Source organism: Canis aureus, chromosome 19 (assembly GCF_053574225.1).
Source record: "Canis aureus isolate CA01 chromosome 19, VMU_Caureus_v.1.0, whole genome shotgun sequence".
Lineage (NCBI taxonomy): Eukaryota > Metazoa > Chordata > Mammalia > Carnivora > Canidae > Canis > Canis aureus.
In genome coordinates this window covers 8,624,257-8,638,773 of record NC_135629.1, presented here as the reverse complement: position 1 = coordinate 8,638,773, position 14,517 = coordinate 8,624,257, and the positions used below count along the sequence as shown (strand labels likewise).

General features: G+C 39.8%; 1 long non-coding RNA gene across 1 annotated transcript in view; it reads left to right on the top strand.

The window, feature by feature from the left end:
* LOC144289603 (uncharacterized) overlaps window positions 1-13,917 on the top strand; it is an 83,820-nt gene extending 69,903 nt beyond the window's left edge. The window contains exon 4 of the long non-coding RNA XR_013357439.1: window positions 6,807-13,917. This is a non-coding gene — a long non-coding RNA (uncharacterized LOC144289603). The remainder of the gene's footprint in view (window positions 1-6,806) is intronic.
* Window positions 13,918-14,517: the final 600 nt, after the last annotated feature.

Sequence of the window (14,517 nt, the reverse complement as noted above, 5' to 3'; positions counted from 1 at the left end):
TTCAGTAGCTTAACAAATATATTTTTGCTCATATGCTCCAATGCTGGAGTTTCTGATTGGTAGGCAGCTTTGCTCCATGGGTTGACTCAGGGATCCGGGATTAGACCTCTGGAGTCCTCTGCATCTACAAGGAAGTTGAATGAGGTAGTGGAGGAAATATACCTGCTTCTTAACCCCACTGGCCTGGAAGTAATACGTATACCTTCCACTCACATTCCAGTGGTGAGAACAAGTCACCAAAGTGCAAGGAGTGCTGAGAAATGCTATCCCTATCTGGTGGCCATTATCCAACTCTGTACGAAGATGTCAGAGCAGCACAAGCCATGGAAGACAGTTAGCCATATCTGCCCCCTACTATTTAAGGATAAAGATGCTGAATCTCAGAGAGATGAACTCACCCAAAGCAGAACAGTTTGTCTATGGCAGTGCTGAGATCTAAACATGTCTATCTGACTCCTAAACTCCATGTCTTTCTGCTAGTCTTGTCTCTCCCTGCAGCATTGTCTCTCCTGTCTCAGCCAGGTCTTTCAATTCATGGGAAGGAAAGAGTAAAGACCCAATTCAGACATGGTGCTGCACCAGCCACATGGTCCAAGCAGATTCAAGGGTCTTAGTAGATGCTGGAAATTGCTGTCACTGGGACAGAGCAGAATGGATGGAACCCAGGTAATAGTTGATATTTATAGTTCCATCTAGGAACCAGACCCCAGTCCTGAAGCTAGTGGGTGTGCAACAAATTAGAAAGAGAATGTAGGGAGAAAGGAAGGTCAATCTCATTGAGCTGAATTAGCATGTGTCTTTGGGGGGGCTCATCTCTGACTAGAGGGTCAGCCAGAAGATTCTGGGGATATTGTGTGAGGGTGTCTTGGTGTGGTTTTCCCAGAAGAAGACTTAAGGCAGGTGTTCAAGGATAAAGAGCTTATTGGGAAGGTAATCTGAGGAAATACCTGTAGGGGAAGAATGGCTGATATGATGCACATGACCTCTGTGGGCAACTGGAGTCTGGTCTTGCTGGGGACCCTGGAGGACAGTGTAGAACATATCCCAGAGCTATTATAACAGGGGCTTTTATCCACTGGTTCCCCACAGTAGGTATTGTCAGCATGCAGATAGGGTATGGGTGGGGAATCAACAGGGCCTATTCCCTGGTATTACCCTTGGGCCCAGAATTACAGGAAAGGACTTGATGTTGGTGCCAGGATTGTGGTGTATTTCCTGCCTTGGCCAAGATTAGCTTAGAAATTGGGGTGATTTAGCCAAAAATTTGGTTGTGTATACAGACAGTGAAGGGCCAGGGATGACTCTATGATATGGGAGGGGAGGGAGTAACCATATCCTTCAAGATGGGGGAAAGAGTCATGGAGAACATTAGAGGTGCCCCAGCCACTGCTCCAAGTCTCATCACCCACAGGATGTGCCCATTTCCCCTCTCCCTCCCCTCCTCTACCCTTTCCAAGTCCAAGTCCAACTGCTTCACTTACATCTAGCAACTCAGTGGGAAGTGAAGTAGGAAGCCAAGGGAACACAGCAACTCAAGTTAGGCAGATCAGGGCAGCTAAGCCAGCACCCATGTGGCCCAGGTGCCAGGTGGTCAGGGAAGTCCCCTCTGAGGGAAGCAGCGCCTCCATGTGAACAGCCCAGTTCCAGGGAGTTAGTCCTTGAAAGCGTACCTCTGAGGTCTTTTCTCCCCTACTTCAAAAGTTTCCATGGAAGACTGACATCAGCCAGAATGAATGCTTACTTAAATGCCTAGAAAGGTAATTAAGTGTTATTTCCCTGCCAGATATGCAAAAGCAGCTGAGGGCTGGTGCAAGAGCAACATCTTCCAGCCAGCTCTTGGGGTCCCAGATTTGTAGCCAGAGGTTCACAGAGTTTCGAGGAGTGAGAAGGGATGTTGGTCATGGGCCCACGATTTTGCCCTACCAGAAATGCACAAAAATACCCAGAAGGTGCCTCAATGTTCTATGGGCAAGAAAGAAATGCAGGCTGACACCTTTCAGTGTTAGCATAGAAAATCCTTAGCCTGCATATGGACATGCCTGGGGCTGAATCCCTGGCTCGTCACTTACAAGTTATCTAACCTTGACCAAGTGATTTTACCTGTATAGCCTCTATTTCCTTACATGTAAAATGGGAACTGTGATAGTAATACCTATTTTGCAGTGCAGCCAGGGGGACTAAATGGGAAGAGTTATAGAAAACACCCAATCTGTAGTAGGCACTTAATTATCATTTATTAAGGAAGGAAGACATTTATAATATAATGAAATGATTAGCAGCTTATGGAATACCTACTATGTGTGGATACTGCTAAATGCTCTACATGCCTTTGCTCACTTAATTCTATCAAGCAGGGAGCTGGGATCAGGTATAAATGGAGACTGGACAAATTAACCCAGCCAAGTAGATGGTCAGCAGGGGACAGTGGGCATATCACACTTGAGGTGGATTACAATAAGCATCTAAGTCAGAGGGGACCCAACTTTGTGGGCGGGGCAGGAGAATCCAGGTTATGGTCATACTTGAAGTCGAGCAGGCAATGGATATGGCTTAGGAGGTGGCCTGCATACCACCACTCTGTAAGCCTATGTCTCTGGCAGACATAACTAATCCATCACAGAATGGCCCCCTGGAAGTCTCCAAGTCTTTCTCACTAAGAGCTGACAAATGAAGTTAAATCAACTTCTGTCTTTGTACTCACAGATGAACCCATGGAGAAGGGATGGGTGTTAAGACTGGGAGTCCTTCATCTGAAATTGGGGCTGCTGCTCTCAGGCCCTAGCTTTGGATGACGTACATCTTCCAAGTGCAACTGGGAGAAAGCTCCTAGTGCCTTCTTCCCCCATAACATATATACCCCTGTGGGCCAGGATTGACTCAGGAAAGAGCAGGGGCTGAGTCTCCAAATTCAAGAGTACCAAGATAGCAGCTGAGGAAAGGCTGGAGATGGCAAAGGCCACTAATAGCCTCTGTCCCAGTCAGTTTCGCCATCTGGAAAATGCAGCAGATGGAATAGGCCCCCCAGTAGCCTCCACTTTCCTGAAACTAAGCTGGCCAACCCTGCTACAGGGATGTCTCCAGAGAAGGTATTTGTGGCAAGGAGTGCAAATGAATCTGGCCCCAAGGAGCTTCTTTCCCTGGGAGCAATCAAGGGTGCAGAGCCAAGACAGAAATGTGCTCCATCAGGCAAACTGTGGCATTTCTAGAGCTCCCCCTGTATGTACTCCAGGCTCCTCTGAATGTAAACTGTTCATTTTATGTTTTCCTGACTTCATCAATTAACCAGCAGTAGGTGCAAACTCCTCCATGCCACCTTTTGTGCAATGTAGAAAGAACTAGAAACTTCTGCTCTGCAATGATTGACATTCTTTCTGTTTTCTGTTCTGTTGCATCCAGACCACCTCCCTCCCCTCCCTCCTCTTCTCTCTCCCTCATCCCTATTTCCTGGATGCGTCTTTTATATTTCTATGCTTCCACTCTCTTGAGCTTTCTCAGGTCAGGCTTATACAATATAACTTAAATTCCTCTGCGCTTTTTGTTTTGTGTATGTTGATCCCTTCTTACACAGCAATCAGTGAGTCAGAATGAATGTGTACATGGGTTTTCAGAGAGGAGGAGGAAACTGTGCACATCAAAATGCCAAAGCCATTACTGAGATCATTCAAAGTGGCAAGTCTCTTTTATGTCTAAAAGGCTCTTGTTCAACACCTCTGGCCTTTTGTTTCCTGGGGATGCTTCTTCCCCTCACACTTGATCACTACCGACTCAGTGTGACTTCTGCTTATCACCAGCTGGAATCAGATCCAGGCATGAGTGAGCCAGCTGTGATGGCACTGCAGGTACCCGTGTCAGAGAGTGTAGAAAGAAGTCTGCATATCAGACAGGTGACGTTGGCCAGGTTACCAAAACGTATCAGAGTTTTATTCCCTTTTAATCTCATTTTCAGAATACATGTGGGGTATTCAGACTCATATTAAATGTTTTACCTCTTCCTCATGTATCTCCATGGTCAGCAGAATAGAGCCTGGGATACTTGGTAAATCTGAGTCACCAAAGACAGATTCAGTGGTTTTCCCTGGATACATGGGTGGTAGAGGGCCCCAACTGCTGTGCTGGGGCTGAGAGGAGAGGACCCACCACTGAGTGTGGGGAATGTAGGGCCCTTACATCAGTGCTGAGCTGCTGTTTACATATCACAACTCCATGGGGTCTCTTGTAGGTACTCACTCAACATGTTCACTTTTGGCGTCTTACCTTCCTCCTTGACTTCATGCCCACCTGGATTCCAATGATGTTCACATCCATATTTCCCAGCCTGACCTCTCCCACAAACTCAAAACCTCATATCAAGAACTGCTGGACACATCCACCCAGATATCCCATCAGCAATATACAACTAACATGCTCAATGACAAAGTCATCAAGTTTTTCTCTCCTTGCCAATCAACCCTTTCTCCTGGATTCCCCAGCTCAGGAACAGAACATCTGCCCAGTCACCACATGCAGGATATGAACACCACCCTTGACTATTTCGTTTCACTCACCAGAAACTGCCAAACCTTCAAGGTTCTCCAAGTGGCTCTTTCATTGCCTGCCCCTCTATCTCCCCATCCTTCTCAGATATGGGCCACTTGCATCTGTTGTTAGGACCAAGCAACAACACCTTCCCTCATAGCCCTTTCCACCATAGAAATCTTTTTCCTCGCTGCCATCCAGGTGATGTTTCCAAAATGTAAATATCCAACCTGGCCATTCTCCTGCTTACACAGTTCAAGAAGATTAGATGATAAGCTCCAAGTAAGCTGTCCTCTTTTGCCATTTTTGAATCATGGTCCTGGAAGCAGACAGGTGGCACACACACCAAGCTGGGTTACTAAGTCCAGCTTAATAAAGGCACTACTTAAAAAGGTGTGGGCAGAGTTTTAAGTAGAGCAACAAAGATAGTGTAGCGCCCAGGACAAACAATGGTGGGGAGCTATTGCCAGCTGAGGCCCGAGGATCAAGAAGGGGGAGCAGTTTCCTTGACCCCAAGAAGGCAGACTGATGGTAGCTGTGGCCTGGGAGATTTGGGCACTGCTAATTCCACAGGGAGGGAGCTGGGCAATAAATACCCTGGTCTCTCTTTTTGGCCTCTGGTCTCTTGCTAATGTCTCTAATTTGCTACCTCCAACTAGTACTTGGAGGGCAGAGGTGACCAGCATGGGTCAGCCTCCTTGGGAACAGAGTGGTGCACAGCAAGGTACACAGTAGACCCATAGAAGCCAAGGGAAGATCCTAGCACACCAGTGGCACCATTGGCTCAGGAACTCACTGCTCAGATAGTTGAATAAACCAATGAATCAATAAATGTTCCCAAATACACATGAGGAGGATAGAGACTAGTCTTCTTGGCCAGGTGTTTGAAGACCTTCATAAATCTGACCTAAACTCTCTTTCCACATTTCCTATAATTGACTTCCAGCTAGAACACTGCTTCTTATCCAAGGCACTTCTCAAATGCCACCTCTGCTGGGAAGCCTTCCTTACTTCTCCAGATAGTTACCTATTTCCCCATAGACCTAATAGTCATTCTTTGCTTTTACGACATCATGGATATTTTTTAGATTTTATTTATTTATTCATGAAAGACAGAGAGAGAGAGAGAGAGGCAGAGACACAGGCAGAGGGAGAAGCAGGCTTCCAGCAGTGAGCATGATATGGGACTCAATCCCAGGACCCCAGGATCATGATCTGAGCTGAAGGCAGACACTGACCACTGAGCAACCCAGGTGCCCCCACATATTGTTTTATATTCAAATCTCTTAAGTGTCTCTCTCCCTACCAGCATGAGTACTATCATATTTATCTCTGTATCTTCAGCATACAGTACATGTGAGGTGTTTGTAAAGTGTTAATAAACTTTAATAAAGATGTTTACCTTTATTAGTTAATAAAAATGGCAGGAAAGAATTATGAGATATGATCTTAAAGCCCACACTGGAGGCAATGAATTTTTCTATCCATTGCCAAGGATGGTTAGAGGGCTTTTTTACCTCTTGATTTTTGAAAATCAATGTGATATCATATGGATAGGAGATCAAAAGTTGATTTAATTCATTTATTTTATAGTAAAAGCTCCAATTTAAAAACCTGAAGGTGCTTTAATTCATATCTAAGGAAAGCCAAAGACAGTGAAGCTGCCATGGAGGGAAAAGTTCCCCGTTGACAGTGAAGTGCGCCAGATTGCAATTCCCGCTTAGCTTCTCAAGCATCCTAAACTAATGGGATTGAAAGCCACCGTTTGGAAGCAAAGTTTACAGTCCACTTACAGATAGAGAGGCATTTTGTGGACACGGTCTATGAAACTTGTTTTCATTTTGATGTTTTTAAAATCTAATTTCCATGCAAATAGGAAGGGATGTGTTCAAGAGTGTCGACTTTGGGATTTGTTTGAGCATCAAGCGGCATGACTAATATTTGGGGGGTTGGAAAGTGTCCAAGGACACTTAAGGAATTCCAGTATAACAAAAGAAACCAAATATGTTGTGATTAGAGCATTCGCTGTCCCAAGCAAATAAATGAGCTGGCTCAGAAGAGGAGCTGTTTTGCACTGCCCACTGGCTTCTAAGCAATTCTGTTCCCAAAGAATCTGTAATCATGTAAGAAGATTCATTGTTCAAACTTGGGTTAAAAACTCATTTATTCAAATGTTTCTAAAATGGGTTTTTAAATATTCAGAGGATGAAAAATGCAAAATGGTAGGCCTGAGGGGCAGTGGCTTGCTAATGGAGTCTTAACTGGTAATTTATTTTTGCATTTCGCCATAGTGATCCTGAACTTGCAAAGTGGGAGGAAGAGAGAAGGTGTGGACTTACATGCTTGGGATCTTTCTCCTGAATTAAAAGGAAAAGAGTCATGAACGATGTGGTGTGAAGAAATTAGGGATATGATTCCAGTTTTTAAGAAATCTTTCTTGGATTACAGCATATAAGAATTTGGCTTTAACCTCAAGTGGAAAGAGAAATCCCTGTTTTTGAATGGGGAAGGAAATGAAGCAGGAAAGGTAGTTAGCATAGGAAGTTCTCAAGATGAAATAGTTTGTAAGAGGCAATTACCTCTTTCTATCTGATAACAGCAAATGAATAGTTAATGGCTTTTAAGATAATCAATCTGAAGTCCCTACACAGAAAAGAAGGTGCACTGGGGATCCAGATGGCCCAGAAAGCCACTCTGTCTTCCTAATGTTGCACCAAGGACCAAACTCAACATATAGAACGTTAGAAACCAATTGAACTTTAACACGAGAAAATGTGCAACTTGGATCTAGATATTTGTACTTTTCCCTATCTTATTCTAAATCTGATATTAAGATCTTATATTTTACAGTAGTTGAATAATATATGCTATTGTTCTAACAAAGAGCTAAACCTTGTGTGTGCGTGCACTCGCCCAAAAGATCTGTTACACACACTGGGTCTCTTGCTTAGAATCTGCACCAATCACTACCTCCCCTAGTGGCCATCTCCTTAATTGCAGGCCTGTGTCATTGTATGCCCCCTGGGCAAGGGCAATGAATTTGGCCTTACAGTGATTTCTCCTCTACTGTTTGTCTCATGGTGCCACTGGCATGGGTACATGAGTACCAAACGCTCTAAAATTTAAAATTAATAGGCCTGTGATATACTTATCACATGCCTGGGGCTTCCATTTTGAAGTGGAACTTCTGGCTCTGGAAAAACATTTGTCTTTTTTTTTTTTTCCTAATTGTGGGTAATGACTCTCCCGATTTCTTTCTTCTTGATTTCTTTCTTTTGTCTACATTTCTTGATGCCCAGTACCAGAAGTATATTCACATGCCCCTTCTCCATCCCAACAGGAGAACCTTGTTTGTTAGAGTTAAGTCTCTTTAAAGGGCCAGAGAGCCATTTGACTTTCTTTCCCAGATTAGAAGGGCTGGCTGTACCTGAAAGATCTATAGCTTAATTTTCATTGATCTTTTGAATTTCTGCTTCATCCTCATCTCTGCTCAAATTCTGGTTTGCATTTCTGTCGCTGTTTTAGTCTAGTATCCTGGCAACCACTTCCAAGTTTCTTACTGTCTGACAAGAATGGTGTCCAGGAGGAGGAATGGGGGTGCTGTCTCTTAAAGGTGGACATGAAGGAGGGTAAGGTGGAGAGGGGGAGAAAAAGAGGAAGAGACAGAAAAGCAAGAATGATGAGAAGGGAGAGAAAATATGAAGCTAGGAAGAAAGAGGATGAATGGGGAAAGGACAGGGAAGGATGATTGCGTCTACCAGGCCAGAAGTCACCAGGGCCCCAATTCTCAGTAGTGACCTAAGTCAAGCAAGTGAGTAAATTAATAACCTAAGATCCACCCAACTCCAGCCAGAGATGGTGGCTTGCTTGGTGACCCTGAAAACCTGGGATAGCCAGGATAGCCCCTGCTCCCTAAGATGGGAGGATCAGGAGCCACAATGCCTTCAATTAGGAGGGGACTATGAGTCAGGGTCTCTCAGCCCCAGCCCTCACATGGTTTCTGATCCTGACTTTGCTACTACCTCTAGCCTCAAGCCCAGATTCTGGAGAATTCTTCTGGTTTCTGACTCATGTGCTATTTTTCCTGGTCCAAGCTTTCAGAAAGCTGTTGGCCTAAGTATTTTGAGTGAATGAAGGAAGTAATTTCCAGAGAAATATTTACCACCCAAAAGGAGCTCAATTCTTGACTACTCTGAACATGGTAATGCAAATATGTATAATAGTTTTCCCTGGACCCTGGAAGACTCCTAACAGCTTATATTTTCTACCCCATCTTAGCACAGCAGATAGGACTAGCAAAAGAGAGCCTCAGGTATTCTGAAACAATGTTGCCATCTTGCTAAAAACCAACAATAATATTTAAACACACATTTAACCACATATAAAGTACTGTCACATGCTATCATAATTTTTTCTTTAAAAGTATTGGGATGACTTTCCTGGCTTTGGCCATCAACCACAGTGGGTATGTTAATTAGCTAACAGAAACTTCTATAATACAGGAGACTTTACATGAAACTGATATTTATGCTGCTGAACAGGGAATTTTTAGCCATCATTTCTTGAAAAACAAAAGTTGCCAAAATTAAAACAAGAATAAGTCTGAATAGGGATGCCTGGGTGGTTCAGTAGTTAAGCACATCTACCTTCGGCTCAGGGCATGATCCTGGAGTCCCGGGATCGAGATCCACATAAGGCTTCCTGCATGGAGCCTGCTTCTCCCTCTACCTATGTCTCTGCCTCTCTCTTTCTGTGTTTCTCATGAATAAATAAGTAAAATCTTAAAAAAAAAAAAAAAAAAAGAAGTCTGAATAGCCCTATATTCTTTAAAGAAAAAAAAAGAGATGCCTAGGTGGCATAGTCTGCAAAGCATCAGAATCTTGGTTTCAGCTCAGATCATGATCTCAGGGTTATGAGATGGAGCCCCACGTCAGACTCTGAGCTCTGTGGAGAGTCTGTTTGAGATTCTCTCCCTCTTTGCCCTTCCCTAGCTTGTGCTTGCGTGCACGCCCTCTCTCTCTCAAAATAAATAAATAAATTTTTAAAAAGACAACTTTTTCTACACATTGAAAAGATCAATATTAAATCATCTTGTCTCCAAAATAAAGAGGAAACATTTCCTAACTTTTTATTTTAAGACTAACACAAAACCAAACAAGGATATTATAAGAAAAGAACATTACAGGTCAATATAGTTCAAGATATTTCACTACAGTAATAAAAAAATCCTATCTCAAAGGATTTTTAAGAAACACTTAATAAAATCAAAACCTATTCATGATGAAAATCTTTCAGCATTACGAACAAAAGCGAACTTCTTTACATAGATAATGATATATACAATATATGCACAGATTTTAATGATGAAATACTACAAATACTTTGACCCTGTGGCTGGGAACAATACAAGAATGTTCATTATCTTGCTCACAACCTTAGGGGCAAGCAAAAAATTGGAATTAATAAATAAAGTTGTTAAGGGCACTAGATACAGAACCAATTTAAAAATCAATAAATTTAAAAGGATTTAAATATTATGCATTATGTTCTTGAGCTACAATGGAGTTAAATTAGAAATCAGTATTAGAAAGTTCTGGAAGGGATGCCTGAGGGGCTCAGGGCATGATCCCTAGGTCCTGGGATCAAGTCTTGCATCAAGCTCCCCATGAGGAGGAGCCTGCTTCTCTCTCTGCCTGTGCCTCTGCCTCCCTCTCTGTGTGTCTCTCATGAATAAATAAATAAAATCTTTTTTTAAAGGAAAGTTCTGGAAAATCCTCAAATATAGGAAACTAAATAACATATTACTAATTAATTTATCAAAGAAGAAATTACAAAGGAATTTACAAAATATTCAAAATGAATGAAAATAAAAATAGAATAAATCACAATTTGTGAGATGCAGCTTTAAGTATATTTAAAGGGACTTTTATAGTAATCTATGCTTACATTAGAAAAGAAGAATTTCAAATCAATGACCTAAGTTTTGAACTTATTATTCAAATTTATTCAAAGAAACTAGAATATGAACAGCAATTTTTACCTCAAATAAACAGAAAAAAATGAAGAGAAATTGTAAATCAATGAAATAGAAACAAAAATAACAAAGAAAATAAAAAGCTACTTATTTAAGAAAATTATTAAAATTGATAAGCCATTAGCCAGACTAATCAGGAGTAAAAAGGGATGACACAAATTACCAACTTTAGAAATGAGAGAGGGGATATGACTATAGATCCTATGGACTGTAAAGGTTAATTAGGGAACATTATGTTTAAATCTATATCAATAAATCTAAATGAAATGGATGAAGTCCTTAAAAGACACAAATTACCAGAGCTCACTCAAGAATAAATATATATCCTAAATAGCTCTCTATCTAGTAAAAAGTTGTTTTGCCATTAAAATGCTTCCCACAAAGCAAACTTTAGGCACAGAGAGCTTCATTGGTGAATTACATGAAACATTCAAGAAAGAGAGTATCAGTTCTACACAAAGTCTTCTGGAAAAGTAAAGAGGAGAGATCATTTCCCAACAAATTCTATGAGGCCAGCTTTAATCTGATAGCAAAACCAAAGACACTATAAGGGAAAAAAAAGATGAAATTACAGACCAATCTCTTTCATGAACATAGATACAAAATACAATACTTTAGCAAATCATACCTACAATGTAAAAAGGATCATAACCATGTGGAGTTCATCCCATAAATATAAGGTTAGTTTTACATTTAACATCAATATAATTCACCATACTTAGGGACCATGGGCCAAAAAAGAACAGAAAAAAAAAGCATTGATCTTAATAGATGGCAAAAAAGAAGGAGGAAGAGAAGAAGAAGGAAGAAGAGAAACACAACCATTTGTGATAGAAACTAGGAATGAAGATGAATTTCCTCAACCTGGTAAAGGTGACCTACAGAAGCCTACAGCTCACATCATCATACCTAATGGCAAAAGATTGAATACATTCCCCACAAGGTTCAAGAGACAGGCAAAGATGTCCACTCTTAACACTTCTTTGTGACATTCTGCTGAAGGTTCTTCCTAGTACAGTAGGCAAGAACAATAAATAAGAGGCATGCAGTTGGAAAGAAGAAAAAAAATACAACTATATTTGTACGTAACATAGTCTTTGTAGAAAATCCTAAAAAATGCTGTAATAAGTAAGCTTACATACAAAGTTAACATAACAATTACTAGTATTTCTATATACCAGCAAAAAACAATGTAGAATTGATATTGTTATTTATTTATTTATTTGAGAGAGAGAGTGGGATGATGGGCAGAGGAAGAGAATCCTTAAACAAACTCCCTCCTGAGTGTGGAGCCCAACATGGGGTTGGATCTTGGACCCATGAGGTCATGACCTGAACCTTAACCAAGAGTCAGATGCTCAACCAACTGAGCCATCCAGGCACCCTGAAAATTAATATTTTAAAAAGTACTATTAACATGGGCACCTGGGTGGCTCAGTTGGTTAAGCATCTGTCTTGAGCTCAGGTCATGATCTCAGGGTCTTGGTATTAAGCCCCGAGTTGGGCTCCCTGCTCAGTGGGGAGTCTGCTTCTCCTTCTCTCTCTGTCTCCTCCCTGCTGCTCATGCCCTGTCTTTCTCTCTCTCTCTCAAATAAACTAATTAATTTTAAAAATATTATTGATAATAGCATAAAAATATGAAATATAGCTTTGACTAAAAGATACATAAGTTGTATACATCAAAAACTAATAAAACATTGCTAACAGAAATGAAGAAGAGCTTAAATAGATGGAGAAATATACCATGTTTGTCAATTGGTAAAATTGGTATTGTTAAGATGGCAATGTTCACCAAATTGATGTTTAGATTTAATCAATCTCAGGTTGTTGTTTTTAAATAGAAATTGAAAAACTGATTTTAAAATTTGAATAGACATGCAAAGGATCTAGAATACCCAAAGTAATTTGAGAAACAAGAATAAAGTTAAAGGACTTAGAAAATCTTGAATTCAAGGTTTATCAAAAAGCAATTCTAATCGAGGCAATGTGGTATCAGCATAAAGATACAATGTCAGTGAAAGAGAATGAAAAGTCCAGAAAAAGACTCACATATACATGGTAAATTGATTTCCAACAAAGGTACCAAGAAAGTCCAAGGGAGAAAGGATAATCTTTTCAACAAATAGACCTGGAACAGTTGAATGTTCGAAAGTAAAAAAATAAACCAGATAATTACCAAATTACACCACAAACAAAATTAACTCAAAATGGATCATAGATCTAAATGTAAGACCTTAAACCATAAAGAAGAAGAAATCATGAGAGGAAACCTTAGTGATCTTAGATTTGACTAAAAACATATTAAATAGGACACAAAAAGCATAAGCTATGAAGAAAAAAATTACTTTGTTTCCATCAAAATTAAAATTTTGTTCTTCAACAGATACTGTTAGAAAAATAAAAAGGCATGCCACAAATTGGGAGAAAATAATTGCAAAACAAATATTTAACAAAAGATTTGTATGTAAAAAATATTTTTAAAATTTTATAACTCAAAAGTAATAGAAAGAGTATAATAAAAAATGTCAAGAGATTTTAACTGGCATTGCACCAAAGGAGATAGTAAATAAGTCTATGAAAACATGCTCAACAATATTAGTCATTAGGGAAATGCAAATCAAAACCACAATGATAAACCACTTTACAACCACTCTGAATGGCTAAAATTAAAAAGACTGATCACTCCAAGTGCTAGGATATGAAGCAATTGGAATTTTCATCATCTGCTGTTGCAAACATAAAATGGTATCGTCACTGTGGAAACCAGATTGTAGTTGCTTAAAAATTAAATACACCCCTACCGTATGATTCAGCCATTTTGGTCTTGGGTATTTACTCAAGACATGAGAAATGAAAGTAAATGTCCATAGAAAGACTTCTACACGAATGTTCACAGCTGCTTTATTTATAATAGCACAAAACTGGTAATAGCTCAAATATCCATCAACTGGTGAATGGATAAACTGTGTTGTAACCATATAATGAATATTCAGCAACAAAAAGGAGCCAACTATTGAAACATTCAGCAACATGACTAAATCTCAAGATAATTATCTTAGTGAAAGAACTCAGACCCCCTCCGAGGTAAATATTGAATGAATTTCCATTTGTATAAAAACCTAGAAAATGCAAACTGATATAGAGTGACAGAAAGTAGATTGGTTGTTGTGTAGTGATGGGCTGGAGTAGAAAGAAATGTTTTATAAAGTGTTATAAGGAAAGTTTGGGGAGTGATGGATACCTTCATTATCTTGATTGTGGTGATAGTTTCGTAATGCATATGTATGTTAAGATGTATCAATTGTACACTTTAAAATGTAAAGTTTACTGTACTTCAATTAAACCTCAATAAATCTGTAAAAAATCAATTGTATTCTATTTTCATATACTAGCAACAAGCAAAGGGAAAAAGAAATTTTTAAAATACCATGTACAAGAGCATCGAAAATGTAAAATATCTAAGAATAAATATAACAAAACATGTGTAAGACCTCTGTATTGAAAATTACAAAATATGATTGAAAGCAATCAAAGAGGAGCTAAATAAATAATGAGATATTCCATGTTCATGATAAGAAGACTCAATAATGATAAAATGTTGATTCTCCTCTGTGTGATCTATGGATTTAATACAATCCAAATCAAAACCCCCTACTGGTTTTTTATGGAAATTAAGAGATTTAAAAAAAATGGAATTGTAAGGATCTAGGATACCTAGGGCAATCTTAGATAACGAGACAAAGTTGAATATTTCAAGCCTTAGGGAAAACTGCAATAATTAAGACAATGTGGTATTGGCACAAGGACAAATAGATCCATGGAAGAAAACAGAAGGCCAGAAAAGATCCACACATATATGGTAACATAATAGTGTCAACTAAAATTAAGTGGAGAAAAGATGATCTTTTCCATAAATGTTGCCAGAGCAGTTAGATAACCATAAAGGAAAGAAATCTTGTCTCTTTGCT